The 25,004-nt window shown below is 43.2% G+C and overlaps 1 protein-coding gene and 1 pseudogene across 7 annotated transcripts in view; one reads left to right on the plus strand and one right to left on the minus strand.

Moving 5' to 3' along the window:
- lrfn2b (leucine rich repeat and fibronectin type III domain containing 2b) overlaps positions 1-25,004 on the minus strand; it is a 102,018-nt gene that overhangs the window by 23,867 nt on the left and 53,147 nt on the right. For 2 of the 7 annotated variants that reach the window (XM_029002603.1, XM_029002605.1), the window contains exons 3-4: positions 18,048-18,143; positions 8,720-8,816 (exon numbers count right to left, since the gene is read on the minus strand). The exons of 2 other annotated variants lie outside the window; for them this stretch is intronic. The gene's annotated coding sequence lies outside the window, so the exon portion shown is untranslated. The remainder of the gene's footprint in view (positions 1-8,719; positions 8,817-18,047; positions 18,144-25,004) is intronic. 3 more of the 7 variants (XM_029002604.1, XM_029002607.1, XM_029002606.1) reach the window with 2 other exon arrangements.
- LOC114764018 (uncharacterized) lies at positions 15,680-15,798 on the plus strand (annotated as a pseudogene).

Raw genomic sequence — 25,004 nt, forward strand, 5'->3', positions numbered from 1 at the left:
GCACAACAGTTTTGTAAATTGTGGCAAGATAGTGATATGGAGAAGGAGGCAGGGTGCGGCAAAAAAAAAAAAAAAAAGCAAAAAGAAGCCCACACAGAGCTGTGGGCATGAAATAGCTAATCCCTTTTTTGGATGTGAACCAGGCAGTTCGCACGAAAGTGGAGGGATAAAATCGGAGCTTCTGGAAGAACATTGGGAAGGAAAAGGGACTCCTCGGCGACCGGGAGGAGCTTCTCCGACGCCCACGTCTGCAGCTACGACACAATTAAGGCAACAGTGGTAACGTGCGTAGCAATGTGGCTCCAGAAATTTCAATAACCTGCCACGGGTGTAGCAGATGATTTCTACATTTGATGGGGTGTTCTTTGTGACTTCATTTGCCTTTTTACCTTTAAATGTCAGTCCACTTCATTCTGGTTGCATCAATGTCAAAGGAATGATGTGACAGGAAATGCACCGCGGCAGCGCGAAACCTTCTCTCCAGAACACATTTAACAAACACCTCCACCCTCTCCTACACCCTGCACCCCCCCCCTTCCGACTCCCATCGGCAGCTGGGGTGATGGTGCTCGAGAGGGCCCATATGGCTCTCAACACCAGTCCATTAGCTGCACCGGCTCTGCCAGCCCAGCGCTCCTGCACCCCAGAAATGCCAAGGCGGCAGAGGCATTGTGTGACCTCCTTCAGTCAGCCTGAAGTGGAGCATTAGCAGGAAAAGGTGCTCGGAGAATGCGGCGGGCCGGCGCTTCCAGCCGCGCTGCGGCATTTTCATATGAAAGGAGGGAAGAGTGAATAGAAAAACGCGAGCAAGTGCTTCCCTGCATTTACCTGGCTGTGATTAAACTTCGCTCTGCTCGCTGTGATAAGACGCTTCATAAAGCATGAATTCATAAAGCAGAGGATGACCGTTGAAGGCATCTGTCTTGGTTTACATAGATTTTTGTTTCATCTAAGCTGGCTGAGTAGGCAGTTAACTTCCAACACACATACTGAAGAAGAACCTTAAAAGGGAGAAACATCACAAAGAGGCTCATTGTAACTTACATTTACATTTACATCAGACGCCCTTATCCAGAGTGACTTACAATCAGTAGTTACAAGGACAGTCCCCCGGGAGACACATTGGTAGTAAGTGGGATTTGAACCTGGGTCTTCTGGTTCATAGGTGAGTGTGTAACTAAAATGGAACTTTCAAGGTGGCGTTGTAGGTCCAGTCGAAGATGTAATGTAATGTTTTGAAAGCAATCATGTGACAGCCCACAGAATAACCTGTCAAGGACGTTTTGCTGGAATAAATGTCCCTAACTGTCTCCACCCAAAAGAGACACTTTAATGCCTTGTATCTATTTATTTAAATAGTGACACGTCTGTATAAGGTAAGGCTTTATGATTTGCATTTTCATTTGTAAATCAACTAGAACATGAACATTCTTAAGAGCGTTTACACGTTTTTTCCTTCAAGCTTAATATCAAAATGTGTTTTGGTGTACGCCAGTCTTCTCAGTTATTTTAATGTCCTCGTTTGTTTTAGAATAGCAACTAAAAGGGAAAGATCATGCACTGGAATTATGGGAGGATGCCGGGGTCAGCATATATGATTAATTAGCATTAAGTAGTGCATGAAGAACTGTTGCATGAACCCAGCCACTACTGACTGTAACATTCGTGCCACCTCTGCCACGCCCCCCAGCGGTCGAACTCTCCCATGTATTAGTGTGTGTTCTTCCGGGGCTCATTTTCACCCTGGTTATTCCCACCTGTTCTTCATTTACATTTACATTTACATTTACAGCATTTATCAGACGCCCTTATCCAGAGCGACTTACAATCAGTAGTTACAGGGACAGTTTCCCTGGAGCAACTTAGGGTTAAGTGTCTTGCTCAGGGACACAATGGTAGTAAGTGGGATTCGAACCCGGGTCTTCTGGTTCATAGGCGAGTGAGTTACCCACTAGGCTACAACCACCCTTCTTCATCACAGGTAAGTGGTGGTAATCACGGGTGCTTAGCGGGATAATGACTTCTGATCGGTGATTGGTTTGTTTAGCAGTAATGGGTCTGTCCACTCCTCTTTATAACCAGCCGGTCCCTCTAGTCCTGCGTTTGGTCTCCCTCACACAGCCTGAGTTCATCGCCACACCGCATGCTGTTCTTAACGGCAATGACAGTGAACCCCCACAGAAGGACTGGAACTCAACTCTCCCCTCTAGTCTCACTACAGCTCCGCCACGCCGCAGCTCCCGGAGATACTGGTTCGAGGCCAGTGAAGGACAAAGGCGATCTTTGGCTCTCACGCTGAGGGCCTCGCTGAAGATCCCGCAACACGACCTCTTGAGGATAGGCGTGGCACTACAAGCAAGGACATTTCAGTTGTTTCATTTTTTTTCCCTGCGTTTCAATAAAATATGCATTTCTCATTTTCAACCTGCGTCCTCCATTTATCACCTGAGCTAGAGGGGAACGTGACACTGACACACGTGTTTCTTGGTGTCTGTCCCAATCCCGGGTAAATGGGGAGGGTTGTGTCAGGACTTTTGGGAAATCAGATTGGTTGAGCCACTGCGCTGTCCCATAGCATGAACAGCCGAATTAATAATAATAGTAAGTTATCATGTTTAAACATTAATGTTGACAGAACATATTTTGGTTAAGAAACCTCCAGGATGGGTTTTAAAAATGTGAAGAGGTACAAATGTAAAATTGTAAGAGATTTAGTGTTTGTAATATATGGCTCACTCAATCTAAAAAGTAATAATGAAGGAAATCTTGTTAATGTATGCTTAAAAAATTACTCATTCACTAGCCATAACCGCATATTCCTTAGCAGGGTTGTGGCTGACAGAGCAAATCCCTGGAACTCACACAGAACGGGGCGCGAGCCCACCGCAGAGTTAACACACACACCATACACACACACACACACACACAGAGGAGAGCCCAGAGGCAACATGGGACAAACACTGCACACACAAACTTATAGAACTCATTTTTACCATTAATTTACTTCACCAATATAGGAAGAAAAATGTATATTGATAGATCAAAGGCAGAAGCAATTTTACACAAACCTCTTTATCAGATGCCACAACTTTTTGTTTTTTCAAACTCTGCATTGTGCAATATGCCCTTGGTAGTCTGCAAGTGCTAAAACAACCTGCAGAATTTGAGCCCAGAGCAATAGCAGCGTTGCCCAGCCACTTAAAAACAAACAAACATATACATAATTTAGCCAGAACCTGATGGAGAAAGTCTGATACAGAGCAGCAGTGAATAATGTAGGTTCCTGCTGGGCCTGAAACATTACATGCCTGAAACCTCCATGTAACCTGCCAAGATGGAAAGAGCGATGCTTGATGATGGGCGTGTCTGCCTCACAGGGATCACAGAAGAGGCAACATACATCATATCTGGCTTGGTGACAGGGGTTGTCATTGTGTGTCCGTTGCATAGAAGGAGGTCAATTCTTCTCATGGAAAATAGATCACACTCTTTGGTGATATTTGAGTAAACTCGACTGATTGGCTGGTGCTTGTCCTAAGTAATTGCATTAACGAAAATGATCAGCCAACATGTTGACAGGGAAATTTGCATACATTTATTTGATATATTGAATTGGCTTGATCAATTGTTTTTTCTACTTTATATTTTGCTAGCAATGCAGGCAGAGTTGACTGAAGAAGAACAATTCAGTTAAAAAGGAAGTGCTTCCATGGGCACCAACACAAAGTAAATTATTGCATTTTTGGGGGTAATTATTTGTACCTACCTAAAAAAATACCCTTATTTCTGTCAGTTAAAAATGACACAAGATGCTAGCAGACCAGTTGGTACCAAAAGTTGCCCATCAAACAGATGATCACATTGTCATAGGCTCTAATAACATACTGTACCATTGGGTTGAGGAGGGGTGGGATGTTGTTGTTAACATATGTAACAGAACTTTATATCTTTCACATTCGCTTTCATTTGTTCTTGATTCCTTTCATTTCAGGCACACTGACAAATGATGCCCAATTCACACAAGATATTCAATATATTCAGTATATTAGATTGTCAATTTTTATCCCTCATTGAGATTATTTTATTAGACCATATTAAATATAATGCCTACAATTTAAAACAATGCAGAGATCAATTCATTAATCTAAATAAAGATCATAAGCGATTACATCATATTTCTACACTTCATATAAAGCACTGCGTTGGAAGAAATTGAAAGAACACATATTTTGGGGTTTAGGGGCAGCATCTACATGGCCAATCACGAGAGAACTGGTACCTATAGGAAATTACTATTGTAAGGAAACCTTTTCTGTCTTGTCCACTATGAAAGCACTATTAGTAACAAATAAATAATCTTATTTATGTGAAGTGCAGCCAATAGGGGCACTTAAGCTAAATCCCCCAGTGTCAGAAATATCGCAACAAAATTGGCAATTTTATTTAAGGTACATGGTCAGTAAGATGATAATCTTTTTTATATGGCTTAATAAGAGCAGCCCTTTTGTCCCCATGAAGACTGTCCCTCAAAAGCACGATCGATCGCCATTTCCCAGGGTATATCTGCGTCAGGTCATAACAGCGACAAGCCGCAGATCACTTAAACAAGAAAATTTCCTCAGGGATGTGGTCTGCCTGACCTCCATCACTTCATATTGTTTTTTTTTTTTTCATTCTAAGAGGTGGAAAAGCCACTGAAGGGAAGTGCATCAATCACAACGCCGACTGTGAAATCATCTATCAGTTCCACCCTACTGGACCTATCGCTAGGGCTTTACGGTGGGAATGTTACACCTTGACAGCGTCTTCTGGTAACTTATTTACTTGCAATTAATTAGTATCTTTGCTTTAAAAAAACACTTGTCAAGCTTTTCTCCACTTCGCCATGAATGGTTTTACCCAGAGACAACACTGCACTTCAAGACATATTTTGCACTACACGCTATGTAACATGTGTCATACCACTGACTTCATTTTTGATCAGATAAAAGTAAAATATTAAAATTCAGGTTGGTATCGGCAATACCAAACCGATACTGATATGATGGTATATTTTGAACCACATTGTATGTTGGTGGGCCTTTGCAGCCTGCACCCCTCACATCGTTACAGTCTCAACTTTACGTGCCCTTTCAACACTCGCATGCACACCTGCAGGAAACTCTGTAGAGGTCACAGGTCAACCAAGGCTTGGGAGGTATGGAAAGAATAGAGATAAGACTAGCAAGTCCCTGCAAGGCTAAATAAATGATGGGAGGGTTCGAATGCCCCGTAGAAGGCCCAATGGCTGGGTGTACCATGCTTAATTGTAGACTGTTTATAACCATTGCCAACTCAAAAGATACTGGCTAGCCATCTGCAGCCAGGAAAAGAATTATATATATGCAATTGAACGCACATGCTTAAACTTAGGTATTAGGTTTAACTTCATGTATGCATGAAGAAGCACAGATAAAAGGGATATTTGTTGGAGACAAAAGTTTGGACACACCTTCTCATTCAATGTGTTTTCTTTATTCTCATGACCATTTACATTGGTAGATTCTCACTGAAGGCATCAAAACTATGAATGAACAAGTTGAGCACACACACAATCTTAGTCTTTTGGGCCTTCTTGATCTTTTGATGATGTGTTACCAAAGATAAGAAAAATTAATAAGAACGGAAGCCCCAATGTGCTGCGGGGCGGATTCATCGACTGGCTGGCTGTTGGTTTCGTATTGCAAAAACAATTGTCTACAATGATTTTATGTTCAGCAAATCCATTACAGGACATATCAATTCAGAAATAGAAGAAAGAAAATATCGATACCATTGTACCAATACGGATACCAACTTAGCATCAATAATATCGATATTTCGGATCGATCCGCACTTCCCTATAGGACAGGACTATCTGGGTGACAGAACTAATTACACACTAACAAAAGGGGTAGTTCATTTCTCTTCTTCAAGATACAGATAACTACCAAGCAGTTCATCCTTGGTTTATCTATTTATGTAAATCCTGAGGAAATTTCTGACCTTACGCTAGCGAACAAACCCCACGCTTAATGCCAGTTTGAAAACAGTAGCCATTAACTTCTCTTTTTTGAACAAGACAGTACAAAAGCCATACCTGCTGCTAAGAAGTCAAAGGTCACCAGACTCCCTAAACAGCTCAAACTGAACAGGAACCGGATCAGAAAAACCGCCAGTGCTGTATATACAGATTCGCTTTCCCCTCACGATACAAGGGAACTCTGGGTAATTTAGCCTGGCGCTTCTTGCTCAATAACTCTCAGCAGCTGCACTGCTTTGATCAGCGACTCTTTTTGATTTGTTGCAGAGAACCTCAGAATTCACCAGATGTTAATTTACGTTAAGGAATGTTTTTTTTTTTTTTAAGTCTCACTAAGGTGAAAGTCATCCTAATGACTGCACTGTGTTTTACTTTCATAATTAGTTCAGATAGGAAGGTGCTCCATTAAAAGCCATATTTACCCTTCATATACTGCAGAAGGCAAACATGAGGGATAATTTTAATTCTAATAAGGTTCAACCATAGGAGCACATGAAAAGGCGAGATATAAGGGAAGATATTCATAAACATAGATATGCAAATATGGGCATGCGCACACATAACCACCTACACTGAGGCAAGGCAAATTATCAATACGATCACTCTGTGAATGTTCATATCCCTTGTTCAAACCAATGTCACTGCATACATTAAGATATATATACACCAATTCCATTAATCTCTGACTCCAGTTCTGACATAATTCATCATCATATTTGACCCATAATAATTAATAAAACTGCACAGAACTGCACAGGTTCCCCTGACTTTATTTCTGTAGGAGGATCTCATGACCTCAAATGTGCCAAATTCTCGACTGACACTTAACAGAAAGACACTTGTGGTGTTATAGTAATAGTAGTAATATCTGAAGTCTCATAAACAGAAGAAATAATGGTCCTAGAATTAGCATTAGTAATAGTCTCATTAGTTGTAGTATTAGTAATTTTGTTAGCACTAGTAGCCGGTTCTCACTCTACTAGTCTAGTACTAGTCTCATTAAAGCTGGCAGTATTAGTAGGTGGTAGTATTAAACATCCCATTAGAAAGGACAGTAGTAGTAGTAATGTAAGTATTAGTGTCATTATTAGTAGTATTACAAATTATTAGTAGTATTACAAATTATTATTAGTACTAGTGAAAACCATGGTTTTAACGTGTTCTTTCCTCTTCATTACATTCCCTGTATTTGATGAAAGTTCTCCTTCTGGTTTAACAGGTCAGCACCATACCCGTGCTCGGCCTCTATATCGCTGGTTGGTTGCAGGTTACATTTGAAGCGCTCAGGTCATAATTGGACTCTGTCTTTAAAAAAGGGGCTTTTTTGAGGGACTCGGCATGATACTTTCAAACAGAAACACCCATGGCAGGGGTAAGTTGGGGGTCTGTCTCCTCCAGCCATTGCCTCTCAAGGGCACCACAGGGGATTCTGGTAGGAATAACAAACCCTACACGAGTGGGCAGAGCGGTGAAGATGGGACAAGCGCTAATCAATCTGGGCCTGCGGGTGCTCTGAAGTCCGGCCACGTATGTTCCTTCTCTCGCAGGATTACTTTTTTTCCAAATACAGAGACTTTTTACATTTTCTCATTATCACCCACCTGCACTTCTTCTCCTGGATCTTAACCTACTCTGGGTTGAGATAGGCAATACCATGTTGCAGACAAGCTGCGTCTGAGATATAAACGCGGGAGCGGATGGCTGGGTCACATACTTTAAACATTGGAAGTGTGGTAAAACACAGAGCTGTCAAGCCTAATTTCTGAAAAAGCCTCAAGCCAAAATGTATTCATTCCGACCCTTAATTAGGCCTAGGTGTTGTGCTGCAGATAGTATGAAATGCAGAGAACTGCAAAGAAATAAAAAAAGCACAGTCCAGAAGCCTTCAGGGACAAAGGCAAATGTGAACTGCAACAGAAAAATGTGAATGTTTGCATATCTACAACATGACGGTACACCTGATGATTTCATTTTTAGTTGTGGCTTGATTGCCTTTTGCTCTACAGAAAAGAAGCATAAACTCCACCACTGTGTTGTCAAATTTGGAGCACTGTGAGTCTGTCCAGTAGGGCTGTAATAATACATGACTCAAATCTGAAATCACTATTCAAATGTTCATGAACTTGTGTTGATAGAATCGCAATACACACCCTCCCAACCCACCGATACCCTTACAGGCAGAGCCTGTTCTCATTTTGTCACTAATGCAAGAAAATTAATGCACAATTAATACTACATAATTCATAAAATCATGCAATATTAGACTCAGCATATGGGGAGCATATTGTCACATCCACAAGATCTGCCACAAGGTGTTTCAGCAACTCACATATGTTAAATCACACTGGTGCTCAGGAATCTATCTATCTATTTATCTACATATCTATGAAAGTACCAGTACTTTATACATACATACATACATACATGAGAGACGTTCCAGATGAGAATTTTCACAAATATTTTCTCACTAAAACATATGGGGATGGATGGAGCTAAACATTTTACTGCAGTCAACCAACAGGGGCACTAGACCTGTGTTCTGCACCTTTAGGGGACCTGCTGTGCTGTATGTACCTTGTCCTCAACATTTAAATTATTTTCAGGTATGGGTGTCTGTGCTGTTTGTGTGTTTACATATTCCGAGCATAACCTTCTTACCAGTATGGTACTGCTGCTGTGCCATAGGTTCACCAGGCAAGTCCTGTCAGTCACTGGTCTGGGCAGTCTGACCTCTAGCTCAGGGCCAATGAAAGACCTGACGAGGATGGAAAGGATAGAAGAATGAATCCCTATGGCCCGGCAGGAACAGCAGGTGTCCGGGTAATCTTTTGAGCAATGTGAACAACAGCACACCTAAATTTACATTTACATTTATGGCATTTGGCAGACGCTATTTTCCAGAGCAACTTACGACATGCCTTCATTTTACCATCAATGAAGTAATCAGTTCTGGTTCACTAGGACAATAACCATGAATACAATAATTTTATTTCACTCTGTTTTATTTATTTATTTATTATTTTTTATTTATTACATAAGTCAGACTATAAGGACGTTACAAGTTAGTCTAAGTATTATCTAAAGAGGATGGTCTTAAGCTGCCATGAGCGACACATGTAAACAATGAGCGACCGACATTTAGACTAAAACTAATATTAAGACAGGCTGCCAAAAACAACTAAATTCTAGACCTGGGGAAAGCTCTTTGGCTTTGGAAAATACATAATCACTTAACTGTATTACATTATTATTTTTTTTATTGTAGTTTGACATTCGGGGCAGTGGTGGCCTATTGGTTAAGGACGCAGTCCCGTAATCATAAGGTTGCCGTTTCGAATCCCCAAGTGCCAAGGTGCCACTGAGGTGCCACTGAGCAAAGCACCGTCCCCACACACTGCTCCCCGGGAGCCTGTCATGGCTGCCCACTGCTCATCAAGGGTGATGGTTAAAAGCAGAGGACACAATTAGTTGTGTCACCGTGTGCTGTGCTGCAATGTATCACAGTGACAATCTCTTCACTTTCACTTTTTATTTGAAGATTATTGTGATCTTTTAACCTTAAAATGCAATATGTTTGTTGCTCAAAATAAGCATCACAAATGCCATGATTCCTGCAGGTTGTCCCGGTGGATGCAAAGAAACTTCTCTTATTTCTCTTTTGTGGAAATGGGAAATAATTGGACAAGGGGACCTATGTACTATACTGTACTGTTCTGAGCAAAAATGGAACATGTCAACATACATTATTCAGCAACCAACACACCTATTTCTAATATGACAGTGCTAGACAGTGCTATATGCTGTCGTGCATGCATGTATGTACATATGTATACATCGATAGATAGTAGACTTCACAGTCTATAAACCTTTTGGTAAACGTTTAATGAGATAAGCAAGACTGGGGGAGGATGTACATGAGAAATAAGTCGATATATATTTTATGTGTCTGCATCCAGATGCACAGGGCTGGAGGCCTGGCAGAGGTGGCCTGTCAGTGGGCTGTAGGACGTTGAAATCTCCCCCTCTACACCAGCAACCAGAAGGTTTTATTGTCAGTGTCGGCTAATCCCATCTCAACAGCATAATGAAAGACAGGGGAAGAAAGCCAAACGACGAACTCGGCTCAGAAGTGTCGTTGGAGGAAGAGCTTGTAATGCTGTGATTATTTCCAAACGCCGCCTCCACCTTCTCACGTGTAGCCTCCGCTCACATGAAACCCTCCCCCATACCTAATGCTCGGCAGTCCACCTCCGTCCCGCTTTGTTGGGCGAGAGATCCGTAGAGGGTGACAAAAGTGGCACAAGCCGGTATGGTTGGGATAAACGCCCGTGTCACAGATGGAACGGTGAGTCACGGCGTTCGCTCTCAATCATCAAAGCAGCTTCCGCTCCAACGCAGGATCGTCAGCATTGAAACCCGCAATGACAGAAGTGACGGAGAGACTTGTGTGTGTGTGTGTGTGTGTGTGTTTGTGTGTTGGGGGTTATCTGAGTACAGCACGCATGCAGGAAATTGCCCCGGTTGAACAGTTAGCTGTGGAAAGCAGTTGAGTGGGCTGAGTAACACACACTCAACTACAGCCACTCTATTTAACCACAATACAGAAACGGACCACCAACCAGCACAAAATGACGATTAATCAGAAAGCCTTCCCATAATTACAAACCTTTTCATGTCCAAAGGAAATATTTTTTGGCCCAAATGAAAGACATGTCTTACATTCAGAACACTACACAATTTCGGTGTTTTAATTATTCTTGTAAAAGGGGGGACAGCTGGGAGCAGATCCTTCTCATTTAGAGCTCTGCAGTTGTGGAACGGCTTGCCAGTCAGTGTCCAGGACTCAGACACAGTCTCAGTGTTTAAATCCAAGCTGAAATCTGTTTTCTCTGGCCTTCTGTTAAAGTCCCAGACACTCATTTCACTTCACATTGACACAGTGTCAATTATAAAATCCACTTTATCACACAGTCACCCTGTTAGACACAGACAGTGTTAAATTCACCCTAGTTAGGCTGTCCTAGTTAGGGTACCGGGCCACTGTAGCACCAATATACCACTATAACCACATATTTCAGTATCGGTCGTATGATGCCACCGTCTGCCACTGCTTCTGTTTTTTTTTCTCCGAGACACGGAATCAAGCACCCAGACTACTGGCAGACCCCAGTGAAGAGACCAGCAGATAAATCCTGGTTCCTGACAACTGCTAAACGAGGACATAGCATGAAACAAACCAGAGGGTCACCACAGCCACCACCACCACCGTTACAACTACAGCTTCAGGGATCTTCAAATGGACCAGTAACATCATAATGGACACGTAATGTAGACCATGACACTGGACTACACTCTGGACTTATTGGACTTATTTTTTTTCTTATTGGACAAATCATCACAAACCCTGCACTGACACCATTTGCAGGCTCATTCTACCCTGGAAGGGGGTCCCTCTCTGTATCACTCCCTTTCAAGGTTTATTCCTTTCTTTTTGTCTCTATCCTAGAGTTTTTTTGTGTATAGTTTTTACTTGTGTGCAGAATGGTCAAGTGTGGGGGGTGTCAACTGTAGGGCTTGTCAAACTGTATGTGATTATGGGCTTTATAAGAAATAAATGTTGCTGTTGCCAGTTCGAATCCCGATCCGCCAAGGTGCCACTGAGGTGCCACTGAGCTAAGCACCGTCCCCACACACTGCTCTCCCTAAATGCAGAGGACAAATTTCACTGTGTGCACCATGTGCTGTGCTGCTGTGTATCACAAGTGACAATCACTTCACTTTCATTAACAAAACATAAAAAAGTAAAAAAAATATACATGAACCGAATACAGGAGAATTCTGTTACTGGTATAGGTTTACGTCTTGATTTAAAGAGTGTTAAAAAATGTTACATGTACAATTAGTCTATGTGTGTGTGTGTGTAGCCCACCGTTTCTTTGAGACTAATGACATAAGAACCCTGATAGATCAACGTTCTGACTTCATGTACATGCAAAAGTGTTAACGTGGTGTAAAATAAATAAAGTGGAGGCATTTTATTAAAACACGGATGACTGTGGTGAAAGACCCTCATCCGCCCCACGTCCCTCACATCAGGAAGCAATTTGCTTTCACATGTTGTCCGAGACAGAAAAGAAGAAAGTGGTGGGTGATGCAAGGGGAGTCCATACAATCCATACGGTTTTGGCTTCAGACTGTATCCTAGGCTCTTAGGGAAGTTAATTAGTGTTGGTTATTCACAAAATGACTTCTAGCATCTCAGGAAGAATCTCACACTGATGTGTTTTGGCTCTTTCCGCCACCTTATGTCTTAAAACCATGATAATTACCTCACACTCTGGACCACTCACCACTCCCATTGTGAAAACATACGCTTCAATTTCTATTAAATTAAATTTGTGGCTCCAGTTCTACAGCTTGAGACATTGACTGCTGCATGATTCTTAGCAAAAGAAAAGCCTTTCATTAAGCCTTACTGCATAAGGTCTGAGTTGAGACTGAAGACCCCCAGCAGAAAACCACACAAACCTTCAGGCCAGGAGTCGTCACATACGTCAGGGAATCTGCAGGTTTAAGGAAGCCAAATGTAAGACTTTTAAATAACTTTTAAATGCCATTTTTCTCAGCAGGGTCCTCAGCTACATTTGTCCAAGGGCCAGAGTTTTTTCTCAGCAGACACTGTGAGGGTCAGATGCTCTTCTAAAGTACTAGATTAATTGTATTTATTTTAAGTAATATATTATTATTTGATATAGTCATTTTGCTTCTAAATGTCTGTTAATTTGAAACCTTTGTCAATGTTACCGGACTCATTTTATATTCACTGCTGCAAACCACCAGGGGGCGACTGTGATATTTTCCATTTCTAATTTATGAGTCATTTCCATGCACGTGCTGCACTTAGGGAACCCAGAAGTGCACAGCGTGCCATGACTGGCGGATCGCTGACAGGTTTAAGGCTTGTTTGGCTATTCCTGATTCAGTAATATCATAGAAATTTGTAATACAAGGAGAACTCCCACTCTCAGAACACTGTCGGTGGGTGCAAAAGTTAGCCATCTAGCTCCACTAATTTAGATCTTCTACAGAAAAATACAAAATACTAGAAATTTGACAAATTTGACAAAGCATTGTAAATGTTCTCATTTTCTCAGTGACTATTTACCAACAGTTTAAACACAAATTTTCACTGTTGTTCAGCATTCAGTTTAATGTAAAATACATGCTCAATTACATTATTAATATTAATTAAATTAATATTGAATCTGAACTCATCAAAGTCACTTTTGTATGAATATTCACCATGTATTATGTTTTCATACATGCCTGAAACCTAGTTTTGCACATATCTACCTTGTGTCAACACATTTGCATATCTTTTTGTATTTACATTTAATGCATTTGGCAGACACCCTTATCCAGAACGACTTACAACGTGCTTTCATGTTACCATCTATGACATCATCAGTTCCGGTTCACTATGACCCCCAACTATGAATTCAATCTTTTTATTCACTCTGTTGTAGTTTCTATACGTAAGTCAGACAATCAGAAGGTTACAAGTTCATCTAAATCTTCTCTAAAGAGGAAGGTCTTGAGCTGCCGTTTGAAAGTGGTTAGTGACTGAGCTGTTCTGATCTTCAGGGGAAGTTCATTCCACCACCGAGGGGCCAAGACAGAGAAGAGTCTTGATGAGTGTCTTCCTCGTACCTTCAGAGATGGAGGGACCAGGCGAGCAGTACTGGAGGCTCGGAGTATACGAGGTGCAGTGCGAGGTATAATGAGGGCTTTGAGGTAGGATGGTGCTACTCCATGTTTGGACTTGTAGGCCAGCATCAGTATTTTGAACCTGATGAGTGCAGCTACTGGGAGCCAGTGGAGGGAGCGTAGCAGAGGGGTGGTGTGGGAGAATTTGGGAAGATCAGTCGTGCTGCTGCATTTTGTATGAGTTGTAGAGGTCGGATGGTACATAGTGGTAGACCAGCTAGAAGGGAGTTACAGTAATCCAGTCTTGAGATTACTAAGGACTGAACCAGTAGTTGGGTGGCCTGGGTTGACAAATAAGGGCGGATTTGTCTGATATTGTAGAGAAGGAGCAGGAAAGATTGCTGATGTGAGTCGAGAAGGAGAGTTGGTTGTCTATTGTTACTCCAAGGTTGCGGGCTGTTGCAGAAGGAGAGAGCTGTGAGTTGTCTAGGTAAATAGCAAGATAAGATAAGATAAGATAAACCTTTATTAGTCCCACAAGTGGGAAATTGCACTTGTCACGGCAGAAAGTGGACAGAAGCAGGAGGTAATAGTAGCAAAAACAGAGGTAATAGCATCACAAAAATAACATAAATATGTATCTGTATATATGTACAAATTTACAATTTAAACAGTTTAAACAGAAAGATGTGGTGAAGAATCTGCTGGAATGAATATTAGTTCAGTTTTGGTGGGATTGAGTTTGAGGTGATGGGCTACCATCCAAGATGAGAAAAGGAAAGGACCTAGTTCTGAGCCTTGAGGGACACAAGTAGAGAGTCTACGTGAGGCAGAGGTGGATCCTTTCCAAGTCACTTGGATCATCAAAATAGGAAGCAAACCCCTGCCATGCTGAGCCCCGAATTCCAAGCCTCTTCACGATTGACAAGAGAGTCTTGTGGTTAACGATGTCAAATGCTGCAGAGAGGTCAAGGAGAATAAGCACTATGCTGAGTTTGGCCGATCTGGCTGCATGTAGCTTCTCAGAAACAGCCAGAAGGGCCATCTCAGGCAATGTGTCACGCCCTAATGTTTGTCTGCTCAGCATATCTGAATCCTTTGAATCTGCATCCTGTTAATCCTTCAACTCTGATTGTTTTGTAAGTTTAATAAATCTTATTTGTTGTAAACAATTTGCACCCTGGTCCTCGGTCGCCTGTCGTGACAATAAGGCCTTGGTGAAAGTGTGTGCACAAAAAGTGTGTGTTCAAATTCTGGACAGCGAAAAAGCACTTAAAAAGCATGACAACACTGTCCTAAAGTACCCATCTCTCAGGCTCATTAGGTGTAATTTGGTTGCTAGCGCATTCATTTGAAATCTAGGCCTCCATCTGAGATTTGAAATGTGTTCGAGGGATGGGGTGGGGGTACAGCTCAGCAGTTGGACTCGATCCAGAAGAACACATCCTGGCACTGGGAATGTTATGTGTGGCTGGCAGCCTTTCTACCGCACATGCAGATTTTTGGATGACTTTAAATGAGCTTCTGCATTGTGGGGATGGAGTAACTGCTTAGATCCACAAAAGCCCACCTTCTCAAAGCACCTGACAGTCTGGGGCGCACCAGAAACCATAATCTAAAGTGAAAATCTGAGGCATGAACTGCTGTAGCACGGCTTGGTTACAGTTTCCTGGAATGTGAGCAAGACGTCATGCAGAGGGGAAGGTAAAAGGATACACAAGCACACACACAAGGCAGTTATTCGCCAACAGCTCTACATTCAGCCCACATAAGACCTTTAGGAATCTGATCTCTTTTATGATATTTTAGGTTCTGCGCTAAAATGTAGCTGGCCATCATGGCCCCAGGCCTGATAAAGCGGTTTGTCCATCCCTTCCCAGCAAAAAAAGGTCATAAAGGTCAGCTGGTATGGCTTACGGCCATACCAGCTGAAGAACGCCCAATCTCGTCTGATCTCGGAAGCTAAGAAGGCTTGGGCCTGGTTAGTACTTGGATGGGAGACTGCCTGGGAATACCAGGTGCTATAAGCTTTAACTATGGGGCAGTGGTGGCCTAGCAGTTAAGGAAGTGGCCCCGTAATCAGGAGGTTGCCGGTTCGAATCCTGATATGCCAAGGTGCCACTGAGGTGCCACTGAGCAAAGCACCGTCCCCACACACTGCTCCCCGGGCACCTGTCATGGCTGCCCACTGCTCACTCAGGGTGATGGGTTAAATGCAGAGGACAAATTTCACTGTGTATCACATGTGACAATCACATTAACTAGAGGCCATCAAAACTCCATCTTAAGTGTTGGCTGTTTGTCTTAACGCAAATACAGCTTTATAAATAAGCCCCACACACACTCAACACACATACGATAAGACAGACAGGTGTGTGCTCAGGACTGCTTCCTCGGGTGGTATTTTTAGCCGTTCAGATCTGTCTCCGCAGGATGCCAGCTGCCAGCGATCCTGCTGGAAGAGCAGTTCACACCAGGGAATTGGGCACCAAAGACAGTAATGACCTCTTTCAGTCAGTAATGGCCACAAACTACAGTCAGCCCCAGACAGAGAGCCGCACATTCCAGTAAAATCATCTCCTGGGTGAGATTCCTGCAGCTCACCCAAGTTTAAGGATCGTCAGCAGAAAAGGTTGAAACTTCATGCAGGGGGTGGGGCCGACGGGGAATCACAGATGCTTTTTCCTGTGTGTGAATTTTTGAAAAATGTGGCCTAGTTTTAATAGAGAGTGTTGAAGAAATATTTGAACTTCTTGGTGGCCCACAGGTCATTTATCATAACAGCTGAGGGGCCTCGTATCAGTGAGGACAAGACAAGGCACAAGAGAACACACTCAAGTCAAAGATGTGTCCAGGTAATGAAAGTGTACAGTTCACACAATTTTTAAACTCAATTCTTCAGTCATTTTGACCCAAAAGCTCATCTGGAGGAAACGCTGGCCTGAAAAATGTCAGTGGGCAGGCTCCCCAGGTGCCCTGTTCAGACAGTAGTTCTAAAAGCATAAACTCAGTTTGACATCAATTGTGAAAAGTAGATCAAATGCCTCATGTAGCAGTTTTATGCACAGCCTACAGTGCCATGGTAGATTTTGCAAGCTTCCTTGTGACTCGTTTGGGACCACAATGTTTGCTAAATTACTCTAAATGCCAGACCACACAATGGCTACTCTGCAACTGGACGCACACTTAATGCAAAAAACAAAATGACTCTGATGAGAGTGAATGTTCTGCAGATTTCTGTAGCTGAAGGGTTGACTTCTGATTTTTCCCAACTGCTAGCTGGGATTTAGGGATCCTATCTAAACTGAATGGAATAACTGGATTTTATTCATGAGAACAAGCCTGGTACTGCCCACCAACACAGTTCTTTGTCCCTGACATCGGCCACCCTACTTCTAAGTTTTGATGAGCATCGTAGGCATTTTGGCAGCTCAGGTATGCCATCCTAGGTTGCTAGGTTGAACACCTCGGAGGCAGTGTGAGAGTGGAGGATGTTGGCCAAATACCAGACCTGCCCACCATGAGCAGCTCTTTTATCGAATTCAAAGTTCAGATTACAATGAATTTCAAATTTGTTGTATTGCTACACAAGCCTAGGTAACTTGGAATATTTAAGGGTGCATACTGCATGAGCTGTGACAGGGTATGATCTCTGACGTAACTGTTTGATATGTCATCCAAAATAATGTCATGTAAAAATGTGCAACAATTGACATGGAAAATGACACAAAGGTAATGAGAAAATAGACAACCAACAAAAAGGAGTGCTGAAACCCGCAACACACACACACACAAAAAAAACAACATCTATGGGTCAAGAAATGGATTGGCACACACAGGCATTACAGAGAGTTGGAGGTTACCGTGTTCCGTGTTCTAATTGGCTGTGTCATACTAAATATCAGGTCAAATCTCAGGCTTGAAACTGTGCTATTCTTATTATTCCACGTGATGGACTAATGACACACTTTTTATTCTCTAGTATTCCTATGGGGGTGCTTGGGTGATATGCAAACCTCAACAATATTTCACATTAACAATGCATTGGAATTGCATTAAGTAGAATAGGATTTAGTTTCAGTTGGGCATTACCACCATTGACCCACTACTTAGCTGATTGGTTGAGACTGTCTGATCCTATTATCTTGTGATTACATACATTGCATGCTTAGCCTCATACACAGTAGTAGAACCAACACATGCTGAATGTGTGTATTTGTGTAACTAGTACCTTAATGGGCAATGACCAGACCAAAATAAAGTAAAATCAAACTCTTACTGTGTTAATAGGCTCCCTCTAGGTTAGGCTGCTGTGTTCGGGCTTCACCTGCTGCTGCCACCGGGCCTCCGGCTTCATTCTAGCTGCTGTACGCCCCTGCAATAAGACACAGCAATGAGAGCGGCTGTGTTTTACCACTCATTTATCTCCAGGCTGGCCGTGTGGATGAGATCCAGGCCCCTAATGAAAACTAATAAAACGCTGCATTGATCTGCTACCACTGGTTCTCATGGAGGCGTTTTCTCCTGCAGGTCCTCAACACCCAGCCGCCAATCCCAACAACTCAATTCCAGTAGCCTAAATACACTTCATTTCATCTCATTATCTGAATGGGCCAGGCTTAAAAATACTATTTTCTCTTGTCCTCTGCTTGCTGAAAGTCAACAAAAAGAAAAAAGTTTGGGAGAAGGCCGGTTTGGGAGAAAGCCTTTGACTTTTATCCTTCAAAGGCTGCTTTGCTGCTGATTTGCTTCCATTGCAAACCTTGTTTTTTTTTAACAATGGACCTAAAGAACTCAGACCTGCTCTGTGCTCCTCATGTTTCCCTCTCATTCTCTGTTTTCTGTCATCCTCTCCTTCTCCCAGTCTGTGTTCTGTTTTTTTTCCCCCTTCCCATGTATCTATTCCATTTCACTCTGTTCCATTTCCTGTCAGCGGCTCTGGAGCTGCAAGAAGCAATGCGTCAGGTGCCGACAGGTTATGATTCATGCCACCACGGTCCCAACCACAAACATGTAGGAGAGGCGAAAAGGTTATGGAGAAGGGGAGATGGAAGAGAAACAGGCAATGGTCCAAAGAATACAAATTGAAAAACAACTTCAAATGTCCACAATCTCATGTCATCGTCCCAGAAGGCAGAATCTATACACTAGACACTACAACACACGGCTGTTGTAAGTCTAACATAATAATATAATGTTAGGTGAGGTAATACTACTTCAGTGAAACACAGTGCACACAGTGAAATTTGTCCTCTGCATTCAACCCATCACCCCGAGTGAGCAGTGGGCAGCCATGACAGGCGCCCGGGAAGCAGTGTGTGGGGACGGTGCTTTGCTCAGTGGCACCTCAGTGGCACCTCAGTGGCACCTTGGCGGATCTGAATCATGGGGCCGCTTCCTTAACCGGTAGGCCACCACTGCCTCAGGTTTTGGACCTCCAAATTCTTGAATTAAAGCATGGATGATCCATCCACATACTTTAAGGTTTGGTAGAGGTGTGGACCTGAGATGTTTACAGCATAGATTGTCCATTGTCCATTGAATTGATATAATGTGGATGCTATGCCGCTGGTATGTTTGTTGCTCTCTCTCTCTCCCATAAAACTACTGCGACACTCAGAGCAGTAAGGTTAAGCAAGGGAAAGACAAACGCATCTGACAACAGGGAACAAACTTATAGCCAACTGTTAAGTCTGAAAATAAACTGGAAGAGATCTGGATTCTACAACATGAACGGAACGAAACCGAGTGTAAAAAAGAACAGCGGAAGCACGACTAATTCCAAATACTAATTGGCAAAGAGTAGGCAAGTAGTACATCACACATGCAAAAAAAATAAAAATAGGACAGTGTCTTCAGTGCCCAATGTTAATTTTGAGTTTGATTCACAGAAATTCCATTTTTTTAAGCTGCAAAGCTGCCAAGGTCAAATGTGATGACGCTCTCATGTCTCATTTTTTCCCAGACATGCAGGATGTGTGGGTAAAACTGTTAAAGGTCTGAAACTGCACGTTTAATCTGAATCTGAAATGTGCTGGTAGGAGACAGAGTGGCCGGTTTAGGTGCTATTTGTGGCAGCCAAAGGATTCTCAGTCCAACTCCATATGTGAATCCATAATGAAAGGCTTTGGATGCCTCCAGTGAGGAAAGGCATTTGACCCCAAGCTGTACCCAGGTACCCTCTAATCACCAACGCAACCACAGCTCTGAAAAAGTTCAGGATCAGGACCCTCCAGTGGATAAAACAAGATTTTTAACAAATCATCTGGTTTTGCACATGATCTGTACTGACAGTTTAACGGTCAATTGTTAAGCGTTGTTCATTGGTAAAAGCATCATAACTCCAGAGGTAGTACAGCTTAATTCTCCAGGGATTTTACTGATGCACACCCACCCCTGCCCTCTAACCAAGGTCTTGTCCTCCTCACATTTCGCAGACGAGGTGAGAGTGTGCCACTGCAGGACGCATCAATCCACCCCAGTGTGTCACCTCTCAAATGGACGTCATTACCGTCCACAAGGAGACCAGGGCTATCAGGAGCTTGTATAAAACCACGATCCTAATCACAGCAACGCTGTCTGGACAGGACAGACCCCCCTCGAATCACTCAAAAGCACCGGTGGGCAATATATCATGCTGCGCTACATGACCAGCGCTACAATCGGCAAGAATCAACGCCTGCAACCTGAACATATTAATCATTACGTTTTTTTTTTTCTAAATGAAATATTATGCTTGTTGGTACAGCACTCAAGAAGCAGCACAAACAATTATTGTTATGTCTGGCATACTACTGTCATCCATGGGTGAGGGATATCATATGCACACACACACACACACACACACACACACACACACACACAGCACTATGCATAAGTGGCTGAAAACAAAACCACCATTTATTTAAGATGCAAGCATCTATTGATCAGTTACTGATCGGTTGCTACCTAAAGCTGAATTCCCTAATTTTCATTAATCAATGACATTATGTGTATAGAGAAAGTGACTCTGTTATCCTATTGTTGTATGAGCAGCATTACAATATTGTTCTCCATCTGTGTCACGATTGGGTGCTCCTGGAGACACACCGGGCGCCAATCTGGATGACAGCAGGGCGGTTAAAAGGAACTTCGGCGCATTTTTATGTGGACCGTGCAACGTATGAGTAGAGTTGTTTTCAGTTCTGGAAATCGCCACATGCTTGCGGGTTTGTTTTTGTTCTCTGCCCTTTTCCCCTGTTTTCGGCCTTTGTTCCGTTTTTCCTTTGTGTTATTATTAATAAGATCCCGTTCCCAGTATGTGCCGCCTCTGCGCTTCGCCGGACGTGACAATCTGTAGACTTTTGTTGTAGGAGATCAACCCCCAGTCCCTTTAGCATAATGTTAGATAACAGCTGTATTTCTTACATCAAATTCATGTATTGCTGCTTTCACTTTTAGTCCGTGTAGTTTTTATTAAATGTTTTTTTTTTGCGCATTACTTGAATCAGCTCCTGGACAGAAATTACTGTAACCAAAGTAATTTACACACAAGTTTGTATACATACTGTCCTGGTTCCTGCACCCCTGCACACGCCGGACCAATCCTGGAAACCGAGACCCGGAAGTAAAAGAGGCCGGGGGCAGCGAGGGTAATAAACGCAGAATGTCATCTTGAATCCAACGCCTGTTTTCTGAACCTTTTTTTGCCTCTTGGGGCAGTGGTTGTCCAGCGGTTAAGTGAGTCCAGTGGTTGAGTCTTCCAGGGTAGAGCGAGTCTGCAATTGGTATCAGTGCAGAGTTGGTGATGATTTGTCCAAGAAAAGTCCCACAGTTTTAGAGATGAAAGAGTCCAACGTGCAGTATAGAGCATCTGTCCAAGTTTGGAGGTCCTGGACAGTGCAGAGTATGTTTTAGTCCAGTGTACACAATGTCCATTATAATGATACTGGTCCATTTGAAGATCCCTGAAGCTTTAGTCGTTACGATGGTGGTGACTGTGGTGACCCTGTGGTGACCCTGGTACATTTGATGCCGACTCTTCTCGTCAGCAGTTCATTACCAGGGACCAGGATCCCTCTGGTTGTCTCATCATTGGACTCTGGAGGTGGTCTGGGCGCTTTATTCAGTGCATTGGAGAGAACAAACAGAAGCAGCGGAAGACGGTGGCATTGTACAACTGGTACAGAAATACAACCCAAAGTCAAAGTCAACTTTATTGTCATCTCACTACACAGTACACAGAGAGACGAAACTGAGAATCTTTGGAGACTCATGTTAAAATGGAATAACAGACAACACATCACATCGTGTTTAAACGTGGTGCCACCACTTAAAGTGAAGTGATTGTCACATGTGATACACAGCAGCACAGCACACGGTGCACACAGTGAAATTTGTCCTCTGCATTTTACCCATCACCCTGAGTGAGCAGTGGGCAGCCATGACCGGCGCCCGGGGAGCAGTGTGTGGGGACGGTGCTTTGCTCAGTGGCACCTCCGTGGTACCTTGGCGGATCGGGATTCGAACCGGCAACCTTCTGATTACGGGGCCGCTTCCTTAACCGCTAGGCCACCACTGCCCCAAAAAATGGTGCCGTGACTTGTCCCCGCTCTCCCTCCTCACACACGCGGATTTCCCCTGCACGTCCCATCAAGCGCTGCTCCCCCATACATGTCTCCCAGCCTCCTCCTCCACCAAAACTTTACACATGTCTTCTCATGTGGCCAAACTCCCGAACCCAGACACATACATTTATACCGCATACTAGCTGGCCTAAGATAAAAAAAAAAATCATAGCTAGGACATTGAAATATTCACAGGCCGCTGCCCTGAAATATGATCAACCGCAGGCCTTCTGTAACAGCCTTCTGCTGACAGTCATTCAAAGGGAATGAGAACATCACACTATTTGTTTCTCTTCAGGATTGCATGGGGAAAGTGCGGAGGGGCGAAAGATCCATTTCTGAGAGAATCATAAAGCAATCGTTGGGATCGAAGGAGAGAATGAAGGATAGTGGCTCCGATAGTGGGAAGAAGGTCTCGGAAAGACACCCCAGAGAGACCCTAGGCTCCTGTCTGCCGCAGCGTAATGACAGGTTTTCATATTCCGCTTTACTCTCTGAAAGGTTTCCACAAAACCTCTACACTGACAGCAGATCACATTAAATATAGATGAACAAGTACCACACTTCTGCTCGCATTGTGCCTCCCCGTTCACATAAGCACACATGATATGAAACATACACAGCATCGCCCGGCTCAGGTCACCCTGTATCTCCAGATATCATAAATAATTTCCTTAAATGTTCGCAAACTTCAGCGAAACGGCAGCGGTGCAGAGGTCCCACCCACACGTACCTTTTTTTTTTCTCGCCGCATCTCGCCCCTTTATGCGACGGGGTTAATCGTGGCACGTATCAAATAGTAGGGAGTCAGCGAACGGGGGACTTTATTTTTAACGACAGCAGCATTTAACAGCTTTATGATGGCCATTTCACCCTGGGCTTTCAGCTGGTCCTGAATGGGTGCTACCAGTCTATCGGTGCTTAATGGATATATCTCCGCAGTGTGTTGCAGAGTTGGTCGAGCCATATTAAATCCTCTCAATAAAGTGAATTAAGTGGAAAGAGCTGCATGAAATGAATCGGTTTGTTGAGGTACCGCGATTCTGCGTACCCATGCATTCCTATTCCAGGGAGCTTACTTCTTAATTATCAAGCAGGATAAACTTGTTTAGAGCTCTTCCATCATCATTAAAGAGCTTCTCATCTATCCCGCGGCTCCGGTGTCATTACAGCGCGCTGATCTGCAGTGATGGGCGAAAGTCTGCGGCGAGTCGCGAGCCGAGGACGCCGCTCGACTGGGACGCCTCCGTCCCTAACAAGGCCACCGCTAATGGGGAGGGAAGCCAATGGCGCATTTCAATGCTGCACACAGTTTAATTGCCCACTGCGCCGCGCATCTTTCTGCAGCTGGCAACTGTTCCCCCAACGAGAGCGAAGTCGTGCAAGCCGGGGCTGGAGGCTTCCTTTGCATGAATCCCCTTACAAGGGCAGGAAGCGGCAACGCAAATGGAAATAAATGGCCGGGGATGCAGCGTATCAAGCTGTCGCCGCTCTGTCTCTATACTGGAATAATAAAAAAGAATAAGTTCCACACAGACAGCCAATAAGAGGGGGGGGGGGGGGGGGGGGGTTATCTTTTGGAGACGGCCAGCCCTGAATATAGATGGAGTCTTAAAGCCCAGGAATCACACAAGGCATGGGGATTACCACGACGTGGGGGGTGGGGGGTGTAATACAGATGCATCCCTTTTCATGTAACACCCAAGGATGATGAAACCTGAATAATCCTCCCCTGTCAGTCACCTACGACAAGAGAAATCCCACCCAAGTGTGAACGAGCCACACACTGCTTTGCTTTGTGAAGTCACTACTGTGACAGATAGCAATTTCATTAGAATAGGATTTGTGCTAGCGGTGAAAGTACACTGATAGCGTTAAGAATCACTTGTGATGAACATGGAAGTGATGCCCTTCTCTCCCAACAGTAATCTCCTCCATTTAAATCCTAGCAGCTTAATTCCATTAAATGCATAGTGTTCATATCTGGTGTTACACACTAGTTTAGCCTCTTTGAGGAATGCAACACTATGCTGTTATTAGCAGGGGTCGAAGGAAGGTCCACATTTATATATTGTATTAAGATGAGCAGTGTGGCTGGATTTTGTATGCGAACGAGTAAAACATTTTTAAAAATTCTTGTGTATGCGAGGGGATTGTGATCAGATCATCACTTGAAGGAGCTGTGTGGAGAATGTAAAGTGGACCTGACTTCAAATGGGCTTTCCTCTGCCTAGACTTTTAAAAAGTTAGTTCAATGTCCAACTGAGTCAATGTGGTATTATTTCAATATGTTACATTCAATATGTTACAATATGAACAAAGAAAGCAAGGGGATGAAGGAGAAAACCAGAATAAAAAATGTTGCCAGATTGGGTTTTTGAATTTTGAGAAAAACTGACTGTGTAGAACAATTCAACAAGAAACTATGGCCATAGTCTAAAACTGTTGGGGAAAATGGATTAATTTCTTCTCACAACATTTAGTTAGATTATGGAAGAAGATATTCTGAAGTGGTAGTAAAAGCTAAAACCCAGACCCATCTGATTTGTTCATATTTTGTGGGTATAATCCTGTTTCAAAAACAGGTTAGTTTCCGTTTCCATGACACCTGCTAAGAGATATTTTTAGAT

The sequence above is a fragment of the Denticeps clupeoides genome, chromosome 14 (genome assembly GCF_900700375.1).
Source record: "Denticeps clupeoides chromosome 14, fDenClu1.1, whole genome shotgun sequence".
Lineage (NCBI taxonomy): Eukaryota > Metazoa > Chordata > Actinopteri > Clupeiformes > Denticipitidae > Denticeps > Denticeps clupeoides.